The sequence below is a fragment of the Haemaphysalis longicornis genome, unplaced genomic scaffold (genome assembly GCF_048455015.1).
Source record: "Haemaphysalis longicornis isolate Haplotype H1 unplaced genomic scaffold, Haemaphysalis longicornis Haplotype H1 scaffold_199, whole genome shotgun sequence".
NCBI classification, from domain to species: Eukaryota; Metazoa; Arthropoda; class Arachnida; order Ixodida; family Ixodidae; genus Haemaphysalis; species Haemaphysalis longicornis.
In genome coordinates this window covers 399,183-414,610 of record NW_027526294.1, presented here as the reverse complement: position 1 = coordinate 414,610, position 15,428 = coordinate 399,183, and the positions used below count along the sequence as shown (strand labels likewise).

General features: G+C 45.9%; 1 non-coding gene across 1 annotated transcript; it reads right to left on the bottom strand.

The window, feature by feature from the left end:
* Positions 1–6,398: 6,398 nt before the first annotated feature.
* On the bottom strand, positions 6,399–6,471 carry Trnar-ucg (transfer RNA arginine (anticodon UCG)). Its single transcript has one exon. It is a non-coding gene; the product is annotated as a tRNA-Arg (tRNA).
* Positions 6,472–15,428: the final 8,957 nt, after the last annotated feature.

Below are 15,428 nucleotides of genomic sequence, written 5' to 3'. Positions count from 1 at the left end.
TGACAAGTATAATTTCCGGCAGAACTGTCTGAAAATCATAAGCGACCAGTCCTTGCAAAAAATATATCTCTGTAGGTTGCAGAAAACATTGTAGATAGCTTTAAATATTATACGAGAGCCTTTTCAACTTCCAATTCACAAAAAAAGCATTGTAACTGCTAACAAAAAAAAACCCAGCATTGTAACTGCTAACGACGATAAGGCCGGGACGGAAGCTTGCGACAATGCATACAACAGGAGCCTTCGGTAATGAATTGATAATTAATTGGTATGTGCATTGCGTTATCAGGAGAAAGCAACGCCCACAAATAAGTAATGCCAAAATATTGCAAGATCTTCTTCGTCATTACGTTGGAAAGATACAGGTTCCATTGCCCCTGCGGTGGCGCTTAATTACGCAGCTGTTATTGCAGTTTCTGAAAAGTGCAAAAAATAGTTACTGTCACTGATTATTGATAAAATAAGCGAGAAAAAATACATGATGATACTGTCGCTAAAGAGACGAAGTAATGAACGAGCTATACTTTTTCTGGCTGCTGTTACGCAAATAGATAGGCATTTTTTGGCAAGGCCACATAAATTTTTACTGGCCTAAAATAGCGCAGAAATACGAGCAACAACAGTTTTAATAAACAGGTTCGATTTGCGTGCTTGCAACTCCCATGTTTAACACGCACGCGAATTTTGCTGCCTCAAACGCTCGCTCGAATTCATTTTCGTACCGAAACGCCCGTATCTCAAAATGTCCGTGTAGCGAAAAGACCGTACCGAACCGCCCTGTTGCGAACCACTCTGTACCGAAAAGACCTACCCGGCGTTACTGAAAGGGGGAGGGGAGGAGTGGGGAGGGCTGCGCAGCCCCCTCTGTAGAGAGGAGGGTGTCACTTAATTGTGCTTCTTTGTGTAAACTGGACGCCGAATACTTGAAGATGACTCTCGCAGCTCTTGCCAAATCAACCTATTCAATATTTCCCTTCTTACAATGGAAGAAAGCGAGGAATGTCTGGGGTGTCCATGTCCATGATATGCGCGACTTCAAGAGTGAATTGCGGACGGGGCGACCGAAGGCAAAGTAAGAGTGATTCCGGGAGAGGTGGCGCCGTCGCTATGACCGCGACGTGCGGAAGGGTGTAGCTAGCGTCACTGAACAAAGGCCCAGCAAGCTTGTTCCTCGATGGGGGCGACAGTTGCCAACGACACTGGTCATTGTGTCCACTGGGGCTTTTAGGGTGGCCTTTTGTTGCGCATTAGAGAGGTTGTGCGTCATCAGTGCGGTGACGCTTTAGGGGCCTGTAACGTTTTCAGGGGAAACTGAAAATAATAATATGACTGAAAAAGGAATTTGGGGAAGATTGAAATCTAAAGACCGGGGCGGAGAGGTATTGGGTGGAGGCTGGCACAAAGAATTAAAATGAGATGAAAGTACGCGTGCAAACATAAAACGAAGGTCGGTTTGCCCGAATACCGGAATGAGTGGTATTTGTACGTACAACCCGTAAGAGCTTTCTCAGCATTGAGGAGATACATAAGCTGCAGCTGTTTTCAAAAAGGCCCGTTCTTCCTCCACAACAATATCCTATAGACTCCTCTGTAAAAAAGTTAGCGACAACAGTGTTTGCAAATTCATTTTAGCGTCACAGCACACCCTACATAGAACTTAAACGATACTCTGCATTTTTGGGGCAATCAAATGTTTGTAAAGCTGCTTTCCTTGGATAGTGAGAGTGTGCCTTTCATTCAGACAAAACATCACAAAAATGCATTACATCATCGTAAACATCGGCAAATTGTTTTAGCTGATTTGCGTGCCGCAAACAAGAGCGTGTATAAATTAACGCCATGTCGTAAATTAAAAAAAAAAAACATTGGCAAAAAGATGCAATCACTTGGCTGCATGACAGATGTTCTCTGAACAAGGTAGTAAACAAAATTATACAAATCTTCAATTTCTAACAATGACTGGAGAGAGTCAAACAAGGCATCAATGTAAACATGCAATCACTGCGCTAGATTATGCTCCATCACTCACGTTATGCGAAAATAAAATATAACGGCTGTTTCAAACAAGCAAGCACCGAAAATTCGGTCACCGAAATGTCCGTACACCGATGTGTCCGAGCACCGATGTGTCCGTGCAACCGATATGTTCGTGCATCGAAACGTCCCGCACCGAAATGTCCCAGGCGCCCCTCCCTCATACGGTCCCCCGCAAGTGCCCATATCCGTTTAATTAGCCTCGTTTGCCAGGCCCTCCAAATGGGCCACCTGATCCTGGCAGCCAACCTCTACCAGTGACCCAGAGAATGACCCCTCCCTTCCTCTCCACCCTCCTCCTTCCGGAGCCATCAGCGTCGTCAGCGCAGCAATCACTCCCGTGACCTTGACTGGGCCGCGGCCTTGTTGACCCTTTGCCATAAGCGTGCAAGGTCGTGCAAGAGCCTCCAAAGACGCTTCTAACCGGTCTCGCCTTTGCTCTTGCCGCGCCTAAGCGGCTAAACAACACGTCAGGCGGCCGCGGCAGCCCTTGGCGCCCGGGACAGAGCAGCCGCTGAAAGGGTTGGACAATGGCTCAGACGTGCGTCGCCCCCGCAGTGGCGCCACTCGCCCGAAAGCGCGCGAAAGAGACTCAGCCGGACGTTGACTTCGGGGCCGCACACGAAGAACGTGTGCCCAAGAGTACAGGGAGCAGGAATTCAGGCGACAACCGCGCGGAAGCAAAAAATAAATAAATAAACAGAAACCTTTCTTACTTAAAATAAGCTTACAGTATATTGGGTTCGATCACAGATTAAAGCTTTTCATTGGCAATATGTTGGTCTCTGGTGCTCTTCAGACTATTTTAGTAGATAAAGGAAGCGTTTGAAAAAATTAATTTATTTAGCTACATAACATTATTCCAACTTATGGGGGGAGGCGCGGAGTAGTAGCCTTGTTAGTAGCACCTTGCTAAATTAGAAAAATAAATAATGCTAAATTTATTGCCAATTCTTGATTTTAAGTGACACTGAAAAGTGAATGTGGCGAAGTATTTTCTCGGGTTACATTATGTAGTTTAGCCAGAATATTTTTTTACTATTTACCGGAAGCCTAGAGCCTTAGTTTACCTGAAATGGGCGGCGGAAGGGAGCGCCGTTCACGGCCGCAGTTATGACGCCGTACTGGTTTCAAATGTTTTCTTCTTTTTTTTTCACAGTTTCTCAGCATCCAAATTTGTATTCCCAGCCATACTCTGAATTATATCGACTTTCTGTTTTCGTTTACGGAAGCTGTACACGATGGCCACGCTAGCAATGCCCTAAAGGAAGTATCGCCATAGCAGGCGTCATAAAAGAGAGTTTTAGCATAGCGGCTCCCGTACGCTACGCTAAGGTTAGCGGGTAGCGGGACCGGACTGCGCATGCGCGCGCGGGGAGTGCGAGGAGGTTGCCCCTCAGCGGAGGGAAAGAGCGGGCATGGCGAAGGCAGGCCGCGCGGAACTAATCCACCCCACCGTGACGAATTTGCTCTCCCCAGTCGCGCCCCGCTACCCGCCGCCGTAGGGTTAGCGGACGGAGCACGCTATGCTAAAACTCTCTAAAATCGGCAGGGAGGATGCTGCGACGGAAGGGGAACATTCGAACCCACCTTTTTCTGGTTAAAAATGCACGTAAATCTGCCGAAATAAAACCACACAGCATGCATAGGAACGAAAAACCTGACGTTTTTGGTACTAGATCAGTTCCTTCTGCGGGGGGGGGGGTGTTGGGTCATGCTGCGGCAGCGCCTTATAGACTAGTGTCATGGGCAGTCATTGGCAGGAATTTCGCGTAAGGAAATTCAAAGAGCCAGAAGATCCAATAGCCATGCGACAGACGAGTCAGAAATCCAATGAGTCAAGTGGTCCAAAGGGTTGGGTCCTACGAATGCAGATGAAGACGTTGCATCGAACGCGGTTTTACAAAATAGCACTGAATTGGACGGTGCTTTGCACTAAATTCATCAGACGGAAAGGTTTGACTTAAATGTGCCACTCCCACTTTGTTTTTATCTTTCTGCTAGCACACTCAGTCACGTAACCATGGGCACGTGTTGCAACACGGTCGTTAAACATTAACTAAGATAAACATTATGGGGCACTGTCACTAATCCCCACCCCTCGACACTGGTATTTCGGCACTTGTAATTTTTTTATACCATAATAGGGACCACCGTAGTGGGATCGGGCGAATCGCTTTTCCCCAAAGCAAATTTTTCTCCTTCAAGGAGTATCAGCGGGGCAGCGAGGGAGCCTTGTTTTAAACTAGTCGCATGGTTGCCTACAATATTCTAATATTTGCTAACTTAGATCAAGTCAAATTTGGAAATTTCAAATTATTCAGAAAAATTCAAGCAATTTCAATGAAGCGATAATGTAAACGATGTGAGCCAAATTTTTAACACGTGTAATTTATCCTTACATGGCAATTTGAGGAAACGGTGTTCGGTGAAACGGCTTCAATAAATCCAGCAGTTGGTTTTTAATAAAACGGGTTTTGTGAAATGTGTCTGATTAAGTGTGCCAGAATCTTAAAAAGGTGAACACAGAGCATGTATCGAAAATTTGTGACTGTTTACTAAAGTCCTATATAGCGTAAAAAAATATCCCACAAAATTGAGCAAATTTCGAAACGGAGTTTGCCCACGGCGAGTAATTCCAATACATACTCCGTTCTTTGACCTGTTGAAAAGGAACTGCATACAGGCCTGCTATAGTGTAAGGACCCGCCACTAGGCAACAGGAAAAGAAAACCGATTCAACAGGTACCGGGAAAAAGCTACGTGGAATCAAGCCCATCATTGTACCTCCCTTTATAACCGAGTCATCAGTCAAGTGATCCAAGTCGACAGGTCCAAGATAGGACCTCCTGACTCGTTAGATCTGCTGAGTCACCCTAGCATCGTCATAAAATCCAACATGGGTAGAAATGTCCAACGAGTCAAGAGATTTCATTTTAAACATTTTGACTCGTTGGATCTCTTTATTCTTTGGATCTCTTGACTCGGAATTATTGACAGGACGGCTCGCAGCGGTGGACAGCCCGTGCGTGCAAGCAGAGCTTCGTGCTGTTCGATGAATGGGCTACAACTGGAGCAATATTTTTTTTTGCTCCCATTGTTTGCGGTTTGGAGGAGGGTCGTCGTGTTTGGTGAAGGCACTATGCTGATGTTCTTGTTTCTGGGCGCCACCATTGTGTTGCTTGAATCGTTCACATAATTTTTTTTTGTGAAATTAGTCGCACTGAATTACCTGAGGTGAAAAAGGTACAGCACGTCAAACCTCGAGCATAATTTGCGCCACTGTCTTTATATGCGAAGGAGATCTTGATGAACTCCAGCAGAAATTACTAGCACCCGTGAATGTTTCCTACATGTAAAAATGTTTTAACGCAAATAAAACCCTTGGCGCATTTGAGGCAACGCGTAAGAGCCTAACAGGAGTTAGTGATGTCTTGTTAACTCAATAAAGAATAATAATAATACCCGTTGCACCTGAAAGACATCTTATTCGCGAAAGCCGACTTCTTCAAGGTGCGTGTTCCAAACTACGCCCCGCGAAATGACAACCAGGCTGGTAACGCATCCATCCTGTGGTGATGTTCAGAGTCACTTGACACCTGTTTTAAGAATCAACTGCCCCACTGTCACAACGACAACGACGGTGGAACGCGAAGCTTTCCAAAATCAAGTCCAACACCAAACGAATCAATTCAGTAGCTATTTTCCGAGAGTGTGACATAAGGCGGTTCGCTCTTTACGCGAACACCTGGGGTTTACTGCATTGCGATTGTGCTCTTTAAAGCTACATTGGCATTACATGGCTTTTTCTAGTGTTCAACCATCGTCGCCGTTAGACGGAGGGGTTAATTTTTTGTTTAATTTTGCACGTCCATGCACCCCTCTCCAAATCCAGATTCCTTCGATGACGCTCGTACAGTGCGAATGTATTTCATTGAAGGTGTTGCTTATGTAAGAGAAGTGTATAAAGTCATGCCCGAAGAACATGAGCGGTTTCCCATTTTGGATGTACTAGCGTTGTTTAAGAAGTCCTATTTTGGATGTACTAGCGCAGTTTAAGAAGTTTTAAGCCGCCCAATCGAGCCGACTGGAGGCTGGAGCTTTTTGTGCACTGTACAGAGTGTTTTGCGTTGATGCCAAGGAGGCAATAAAAAAGTGCCGGAATGGCTCAGTCGGGTAGACGTCGGCTTCATAACGCGGGGACCCAGGTTCGATTCCGATTACGGGAAGCATTTTACTTTTTCTTCACTTCACCCACGATTATCATCATAACAAGAGAAGGTTGTATTTCCGGAAGTGCGTTTTGGGTGAGCAGCAGACGACATCAGTCAGACGCTTTGAAAAAAGAAAAAGAAAAGTAGCGACGTCCGCGACAGGACTCGAACCTGCAATCTTCTGATCCGAAGTCAGACGCCTTATCCATTAGGCCACGCGGACGGGACGGGGGTGAATTGCTTTAAGCCGAACCCGCTTGGCAGAGAGGGGAGTGGGGTGTCAGTTGTGCTTCTCCATTGTGTAAACTACACATCGAGAACTTGAACACGACTGCCCCAGCTCTCACCAAACCAGCCTATTCAATTTTTTTCTCTTCTTTTCATGAAGAAAGGTAGAAATGTCTAGGGCGTGCATAATATGCCCAACTTGAAGAGTTCATTGCCGAGGGGGCGGCAAACGGCGAAGAAGGAGCGATTCCTGGAGAAAAGGGCGCCGTCGGTATGACCGCGACGCGCGGAAGCTTGTTCCCCGAAGGGGGAGAGACAGGGGCCACCGATACCGGTCATTGTGTCCTCAGTGGCTTTTTGGGTGGCTTTTTGTTGCGCCTTGGAGAGGTTGCGTGAGCTCATGGTGAATGTATCGCTTTTTCTTGCATCAATGCGGTGGCGCTTCGGAGACCGCAAACTCCGCTAGGCAAACTCCACGGGAAACCAAATATGATATGACTGAAAAAGAAATCCGGGGGGAAGAACTTGAAAACCGGAAGGGGAAGGGGGGGGGGGGGGGGGGGGCTGCTGGTACAAAGAAATAAAATAAAATTAAAGTAAGCGTGTATAAAATAAAATTAAAGTAAGCACGTAAACACAAAACAAAGGTTGGTTTGCTCGAACACGGGAAAGAGTACTGTTTTTTGCATGTGCGTCGTCTTCATGCGAAATGAAAATTCGAATCTGCACATTTTTTTTGTTCCGATCGATTTGGACGTCGAAGGAAAAGAACCTCATCTCTGAAACATCGAGTTTGTCGTTTATATTTTTATTGAATTACCCTTTGCTCAAATTCTTTGTTCAAATCGTTTCGCTTGGTTAATACAAACAATTATTAAAATTAGCGTTTATGCAATACGTTGGTTGCTGAACTAGACAGGAAAACATTTACTCGTGTTGCTATGTCAAGGAACACGAGTAAACCGAACAGTCAAGAAACATTCCTACAACGCGAGACGACCTGAGTACTGGACTCTTCGTCTCACTAAAGCAAATTATAGTGACCACTTGATGCAAAACATTATCCTTAAACTTTTGATTGTATTGATGATCAACGGTATTGCTCCTGATCAACTTACATACAAAGATGTGCTTAATTTAAATGTATATCAAAGTGTTTGTGCGCCATCTCAATTGTCGCTAATAATGGAATGTTTTTAAACTGTGCCGGCTTTTTATATTTTTTGTTTCCAATGTTTGCGAGTTTGTACATTCCCCATGTAAGTGTTGTACAGGTGTTTCGCGCATGAAACTTTTTGTTTTCTCTGATATGCGTAGCTTTGATTGAATCATGTAATTTCACTTTTGTGTGCGTTTTTATTTTCTTTTTTTTTTTTTACAGGTGTGAGAGCTTTACCCGTTCAGTTTGTCATGACAGCATTTCATGATTTCTTTTTTTTTCACATTAGTCTCTTTATTTCGATTCTTTCTGAATACGTTTAGTCACGTGTTATGGCAACTTTGTAGCTGCTGACCTTGTGACCGGAAGGTGAGACCATTGTCAAGCTACGAATGCAACATTTGCTCTCGCCTCCTCGTGTTTCTTTTTGCAGATATGAAACAAAGTGCCTATGTCGATGTCGATGTCTATTTTCTAACTTTTTGGTTAGTCCGACAACACTCTGTCAAATGTTCACCGTCATGTTATTTTGATAAACTGCAATTGACATCGCGAGGAAGCAGGTCGCTGTAGAGTAAACGCTCAATAACTTGTATCAAACAACGTGGCAGTGACGTTCGTTGCACCATAGTTAGTCGGTCGTCTCGCCGCCGTCGACCCACAGTACTCACTTTGACCCAAATAATTACGAACAAAGGTCGCACTTCCGACGAACGCAGAGACAGCAGTTGTCATAAGGGCGTTGTGCTACGTCTATTTCCTCCAACTCATCGTTGTAAACAGATGCCCGAGATATTGCATTGTCATGTGCAACGGAAGGCTGATGTTTGAGAAGAAAGTAGTGACGCGGGAATGATAACTACTACAAAAAATTAAAAAAAAAAAAAGCTACTAGTGGTGCCATCGGCAGGAAACGAGGTGGACGTTAGTCCACGGCCGGAAATGTCACTGTCCTTTACCGACTCATTTTCTGTCTCCCTTCTTTTTCTTGTCCAGCTAAACGACCAGTGGTGATTACGGCGAGAACCCCGTCGTCGGGGTTCAGCAAAGGAAGGAAGCCTTGCGATGGTAGGCGGCAAGTGAGAAAGGGGCCCAGCCGTGCCGCTGACCTCCTGGCCGTGCGCCGCCGACTGGCCGGCGACTTTCATCCCCGGACGACCTGCTTTGAAGTGGAGCCGCTGCGCGCATGCGCTTCTGTCGTGCGGTGGGTAGCCTGTCGTCAGTCTCCATGGGTGGGCACACCAGGGATAGGGGTTGAACAACAAATGCGAATTTTTGTGCAGTTCCGTCGCAATGAGTCGTTGCTGCGGAAGCCGCGCGTGGCTTTGCTTAGATCGGCGCCAAGAGATTGTACTTTGGTCATCCGCTGGGTGCTGCCGGACGTCGTTTCTACGTGCTTTGAGCGCGAAAGCTCCGCAATGCTTAATAACGACGTTTTGCTGCTGCCTCGTATTTGCGCCTCTTCCCTCGTTTTCCACGCTTTCGTTTCTTTGTGTTTAGGTGCCAATTATTTCGACAGACGTTTTTTTCTGCTTCACCGTGTTTGTGTCTCTTGATTCGCTTTTGCATCCGTTTTTTAAGGTGCGAGTTACGTCAGCAAGCAGACTGGCACTCGCCACAGCCTCCCTAGAATCACGGTTTTGCGCGACTGGTGTGCCCATGTTGTACTCACGTACCATCACGTTCAGGTGTCCCGCGGCACGCACTATACTACAACTTTATCTTTCCAATTCATGCTCCCGGTTCCTGGCCAATACAGCCCTCAAGAGGGCATGTGCCTTGGAGAGAGGAACAACAACGACAACTTTTGTTCTACCGCTCGCAGCGTAGCTGCAGACCAATCACTCTGACAAATGTTGACTACAAAATATTCGCGAAGATGTTATCTGACCGTCTGCAATTTGTCATGGCCATACTTATTGCCCAGCATCAAGCGTGTGGATTGCGCGACGGATCCATACAGCCAAATTTACACAATGCACGCGAGCAGTCCTTCAGCTCTGTAAAGATTCCCATGAGCAGCTCGCGTTACTGCACATAGATCTTCCAAAAGAATTTGATCGCGTTTCCCGCTCATTTTTATTTTCTTTATTGGAGCGGGCCAACGTTGGTTCTATCGTTTTCGAGGGAGTAAGTCTCTATTGCAGTAACTGCTCCACCCGCCTAACTGTTAATGGTCAGCTTTCGAAGCCCGTGCCTATACATTCGTCAGTAAAGCAAGGTTGCCCGCTATCGCCTTTACTTTTTGCACTCTACTTAGAGCCTTTATGTCGCGGTGTGCACGAATGCAGTTGCATTTGGGGTTTTAATACGCTCTGACCCGAACTCAAATTACGCGTGTAAGCTGATGACTTCGTCCTTTTCTATAGTGATAGCAGATTATTTATAATTATTTCTACGACAAATGAATTTGGGTTAGTTTCTCGTGCTAAAGTCAACCTTTCGAAGAGCTCTGGACTTTTGTTTGCCGTATGGGCACTAACACCAACCGGGTAAACCGGGATCTAATGGTCTTGCGTTCAACTTAAATATATCGGCGTTCCGCTGCAGGACTCCTACCAACACAGCATCCGCTATTGGCGGGGGTGCACTGAGGCCCTTCGTTGTATTAACAGATATTCGTGCCGCATAATTTGTGGATTTTTGGAAGAGCCCAGTCATGTAACATGTTCTGGCATCAAAATTGGCCTGTAAATCCTTCATTGCGCTCGGAGTCACGTATACATACAGCGGCTCCATCGGGTTTTCTCACGATTTAATTGGGCGTCTACCATGAAGCCAATGAGGCGTGATAACCTTTAGGGCTGGGCTTAACCCATCTCTTCGTGCGGAAAATAGTTGCGCGGTTACGCTTTTTTCGGGACTCAGCCCACCGTGTTATTTGAGCTTTTTTGCAAGTTTACCTCGTCGATGTTTTGCCTAACCTTGTTGTGTCACCATCATTTTTGCCCAGACCTTGTTTGTGGGTGTTTATGTATGAAGGGTACTCTTCAATATGATTTTTGTTGGTTCGTTTTTCACCGGGTTATGGTCTCGTGCTAAACTCTACAAGGCCTAATTTCCATGTTTCTCCCAGAACCACTGTAGAGAACTGTTTATTCTAACTGGTCTGGACAAGACGTGCTCTTATGTGTCCGTAAAATGCCGCTTTCTCCCTCAAAAGAAAAAAAAGAAAGAAAGCGTCATTCTTAAAACTGCATACCAAAACTTTGCCTGTGATGACGTGGCTGCACAACCGGAACATTTTTGTGTCTTCTGTAAACTGTCGCGTGTGCGATGTACCGGAAACAATTGACCACTGCTCCATAAATTCTAAGGATGCCATACTCTTTTGAGATGCCCTTCAAAGAACTCTGAAGGACTTTGAATTGACTCCACATAGTGTAAGGTATCTTGTACCACCCACAGACAGGGATGTGCCATATGATTGGTTTTTTTTTTTTTTGAATCGCTCTGCATAGTTCATGGAAAACGCCAGTGCTGGATAGACACGCTGATTCTATGGTTTGATTCATAGATCACACTTTTGGCAAATTATCTTAAATATTTCTACGACCAAAATTATTCTCGCCCTGACTGGTATACCCTCCTTATTAGTTGTTCATTGTTGCCCCCGTTTTAAATTATATGTACAGAATTTTTTATTATGTTTAAAAACGGAGATAGCGCAGTGGTAGAGCGAGACCAGGGTTTAAATTCCATCGAGTCACACGTGCTTTTTTTTATTTACTCTTTATAGCGGCGGCCACTTTCTTGTTTAAAAAAACTACTACAACAACAGTGGTTTTACACACAACGGGGCACTTAAGTCTTTCGCCTTATTAAAAGTAGCAATAACGCGGGGCATTAGCGAGAAATGTTGCAGTTTTACGTAAGTGAAGAAGCTACATGAGTTGCTACGATTAAGTCGTCTGATGAGGCCCTCATCAAGTAAAGAACTGCGATTATTGCACTACGGATACTGTTTCGGTGTGCCCTCAGGGGTTGATTTCATGCAGTATCGCCAATCACACAAACAGCTTGCTGGTGGCAGGCTTGTGCTATTAAAATCTTAAGGTCACATTTTTTATGCTTGTTTATCAACAGGTTATGCCATGACATATGATGAATCGCAAATTTGATATAAATAGCCTTTTGCTGCCCCTTTTGTTAATATAACGTTCACCGCGCTCAACGCAGGTTCAATGGTTTTGTAGGCAACAATCTGTATTGACAAAAAAGCCGGCTTAGCTGAAAAGTTTTGCCTTCTTAGCGTATACGCCGCCTCTTCGTAAATTCACGCACATGCTTCAGGGCAATATGGGGTATTATTTATTGAAGATGGGGATAGAGAGATGGTAAAAGAAGGCACGGAAAATAAACCGACAACAAAGAATGAAGTGCCAGAATTCCAGAAAAAGGGGTCAAGGCAAACCGAATGAACAATCCCGACGCAGTTCTTTCGCCATAGATGATACAGAAGAGACAGAGGGACTATATAGCTTTGACGAAATGGTTGGTAGAGCAACAAAATTCTGCATTGGGACGCCTCCAAGTACTACGCTTGATGTTATGAAGGCCGGAGAAGTTATAATTGTCGGTATACACCCGTCACACCACTTTTTGATCTTTATCAGGACGGTAGTGGCGTCCTGAAATTTCTGCTTTAGCATTTGTGCATCCGACATTAGGTGTCAAGCTCACCAAGGGCTTCCAAGAGCAGTGGTTAAGTTAGTGTGGAGTTCTGGACAATGTTGAAAGTCGGATGTTTTGAATCGCGTTTCAGATTCCCGTAAATATGGTTCCACTCTCACTTTCGAGCTCATTAAAATGTTATCTCTTCCTCTCCCCAATGCTTCTTCAAGTACACCTGTAAGCGCCGACGATAGAGATAGGATATGAATGAACACCACTACTTGACAGTAGAACCAGCTAGCGGCGCTGAAGCGAAGACGCATTAAATTACTGCATTAACGCGGTCCTTGAGTTAAAACGATTGCGGACGTCGGTAAATCGACGACGTACAGTACTGAGCAAAAAAAATAAAAAAAAAAACGCTGTTGAACTTTCCCGCAGTAAGCCTCCTAGTGCACGAAAGGGGAAATGAAGCGGCTGACCAGCAACTGGGGAGCAGGTTTTCCTCTGCATATCTTGGCCCATACCCCGAATGGATATGGGGCATACGGGGACATGAGCCTGCGGATTCTTTTTTTTTTTTTTTTTTTAAGTGCAGAGCAGTTTAGGGGCTCGCCTTGTCGTCGTAGCTCGCTGTAACGGTCGATGTCAAACGACTGCCTGAATCAAGCGCCGCGAGTTAACGGACCAAAGAAGAGCCCGGCATTCCGTCGTAGGGCGTCCCGCAGATGTTTCGAAAACCAAGCGGTTTAAATAATCATAACCGTTCGAAAGTCGTGAAACGCTGGCGCTTGTCATACATCTCCCCGTTGTTTAGCGGAAAAAAACAAAAACAAAAAACTGCAGGTACATTTGACGCAAAATATATGTAATTAACTGGCACAACCCGCGTTCATTTAGTTCGGAAGGCTCGTTGGGTTGGTTTCTGCGATAGTAATCGAAAAAAAGTGGAAGCGCAACGCCGGCACGTGCGGGAGGAAAAGCAAGCACAAAAAGAACAAAACTCCCGCTGGCGCTGCTTCAGGCAGGGCGCGCGCGAGCACAACGGGGGCGGGAAATTTGAATTGACCGACCGACCGACCGAATTGAATTGACCGACCGACCGACCACCTAAATTTATAAGTTGTCACTAACTATCCCCAATATACTTGAATCACGAATTCCCAGGAGCGCGACCAATTCCCCCTCCCCACCCCCCTCCTTGAAGGTTCTTCACGAAAGTCGCGTAGCCACGACAAGCGACACTAGCCCCGTATTTGCTTAGGACTTCCTAGGAAACATTTAGTTCTGTTTTCGTGAGCCCAGGGAACGAACAGTTCCTCACTCGATTGCTCTCAGCAAATTCTTGTAGGATACAAGCCTTGATCGTTTGTGTTTGAGACGGACGCTAACCAGAGACTGGAAGAGATTTTGAAAGTTACCTCATGAATTGTAGCTATGTTTAGGAGGATCGGCCCTGCAGTTGCCAACTCCTCTGCAGTCCCCTGCAGCAGAAATTTTGGACAGCCGTTTCCACTTGGTGGCCTTATGTATGCTTAACGCGATTACAGAAGCCCTACTAATGCCATCAAAACAAAACTTAGCATAAATAAATTCTAAAACAAATTAGTCCAAGCTAATTTTTAAAATAAAAACCGGCTTCTATCAAACGTGCACTCAGTACTTTGTTTTTATTAAGCTGAACCGGTAACAAGGCGCAAATTCATCGATGGCAATAACACATGAAATTTCCAAAAATAATATTGTAGAAAAACGTTTTGAATTTAGGCTAAGAAACAAGAATATAACAGCAAAAAAAAAGCCAATTCTTCTGCGTAAGAAACTGTATATAATACTGCCACTCCAGACACATAATTTCGTTTCCACGAGATAATTCTTTCCAGGCGTCGCTTGAAATCCATTAGCACGCAACAGCCGTGATAAATTGCAAGGGCCGGATTCCGTGAGAAGGTCTTTGTGAAACCGGATACTGCTTCTTTGGAGAATATTATGCTCGTCTAAAATAATATCTCCTATACGCTTTTATATTTGGTTTAATTTATTTATTCCACCAACATGATAATGTTGCCGGAAGGCAATAGGTTGCCTTAAGAACATCCTGTTGTTATGTGGTGTATGATTGATGTAGTGCCCTCAGTGAAACCCATTGTGCTTAAAGTTGCCTTTCCTGCCATGTGTTTTACTCGCCAACGCCACCAGAGAGGCATAGAAAACTTCGCTTTAACATGTTCAAGCTGAAGCCTCGGTTAGTAGAGTCCGCTCTATATCACATGAATTTTGGTGTGCAAAGGAAAAGTTGGAATTTCAGGGTCAGAATACGCATAACATGTCATAGCGAACAAATTATTTTCGTAAACCTGATTTCTCTCTACATGCTTTCAAGCAGGGAAGCCGTTTCCGACCCATTTTCAAGTGACTCGCAGCAGCCACAAGCTCGGGAAGCCAAGATGCCGGCAGCGGCTTCGGAAGAGCCCGGTGGCGTGGCGTAGAGACAAGTGGCCGTTTTACGTAAAGAACGTCGTCACGAGAAACAAGAGCGGCGGGCGAAAGGGGGGCCCATTTGCGAGCAAGCGACGTGAGTGGAGCACAGGCGGGGCGTTAATCCGGCAAATTTAATCAGGTCGCCCCGCCGGCTATCAAACCTAATCAGTAATTAGCGAACGCCCTCCGCCTCCTCTCCCCCCTTTCCCTCTCCTGTTCTTCCGGAGCGCTGGCAGGGCCGGGCGTCGAAAACAGCGTCTCCGTGCACCGAAATTCCTCCCTTTTCTTGCCCTTTTTCGAGGTCTCTGCTTACCTGGCTCCCGGAGTTGAGCGCGGTGCCGGCGTCCGCGATGCATGCCGGCGCTGCTGGCTTTCGGCTGGTGGTCCCGGGTGCTCTCCTGGCCGGGGGCAGCCGAGCACGGGCAGAAAGGACGGCCCAAACAAAACACCACTGCGTGGTCGTCGGGGTGTCGGCTGCCGAGGGGTTGCGAGCAGACGATTTCTGCTGCCGCCAAACGATCGGTCAGCTTCTTCGCTATCCGGGCTATTGCACGTAAAGGGGGAACGGTTAGCGTTTTAGGGATCGGGCTGCGGGCGCTTTCTTTACGCCAGTCCCGATGGCTGCGGGCGATCAGCGGACGGTGAAAGCGTTCCCTCCTTCCACCTCCCGAACGGGGCCAATCGAATGCCGCAGGACG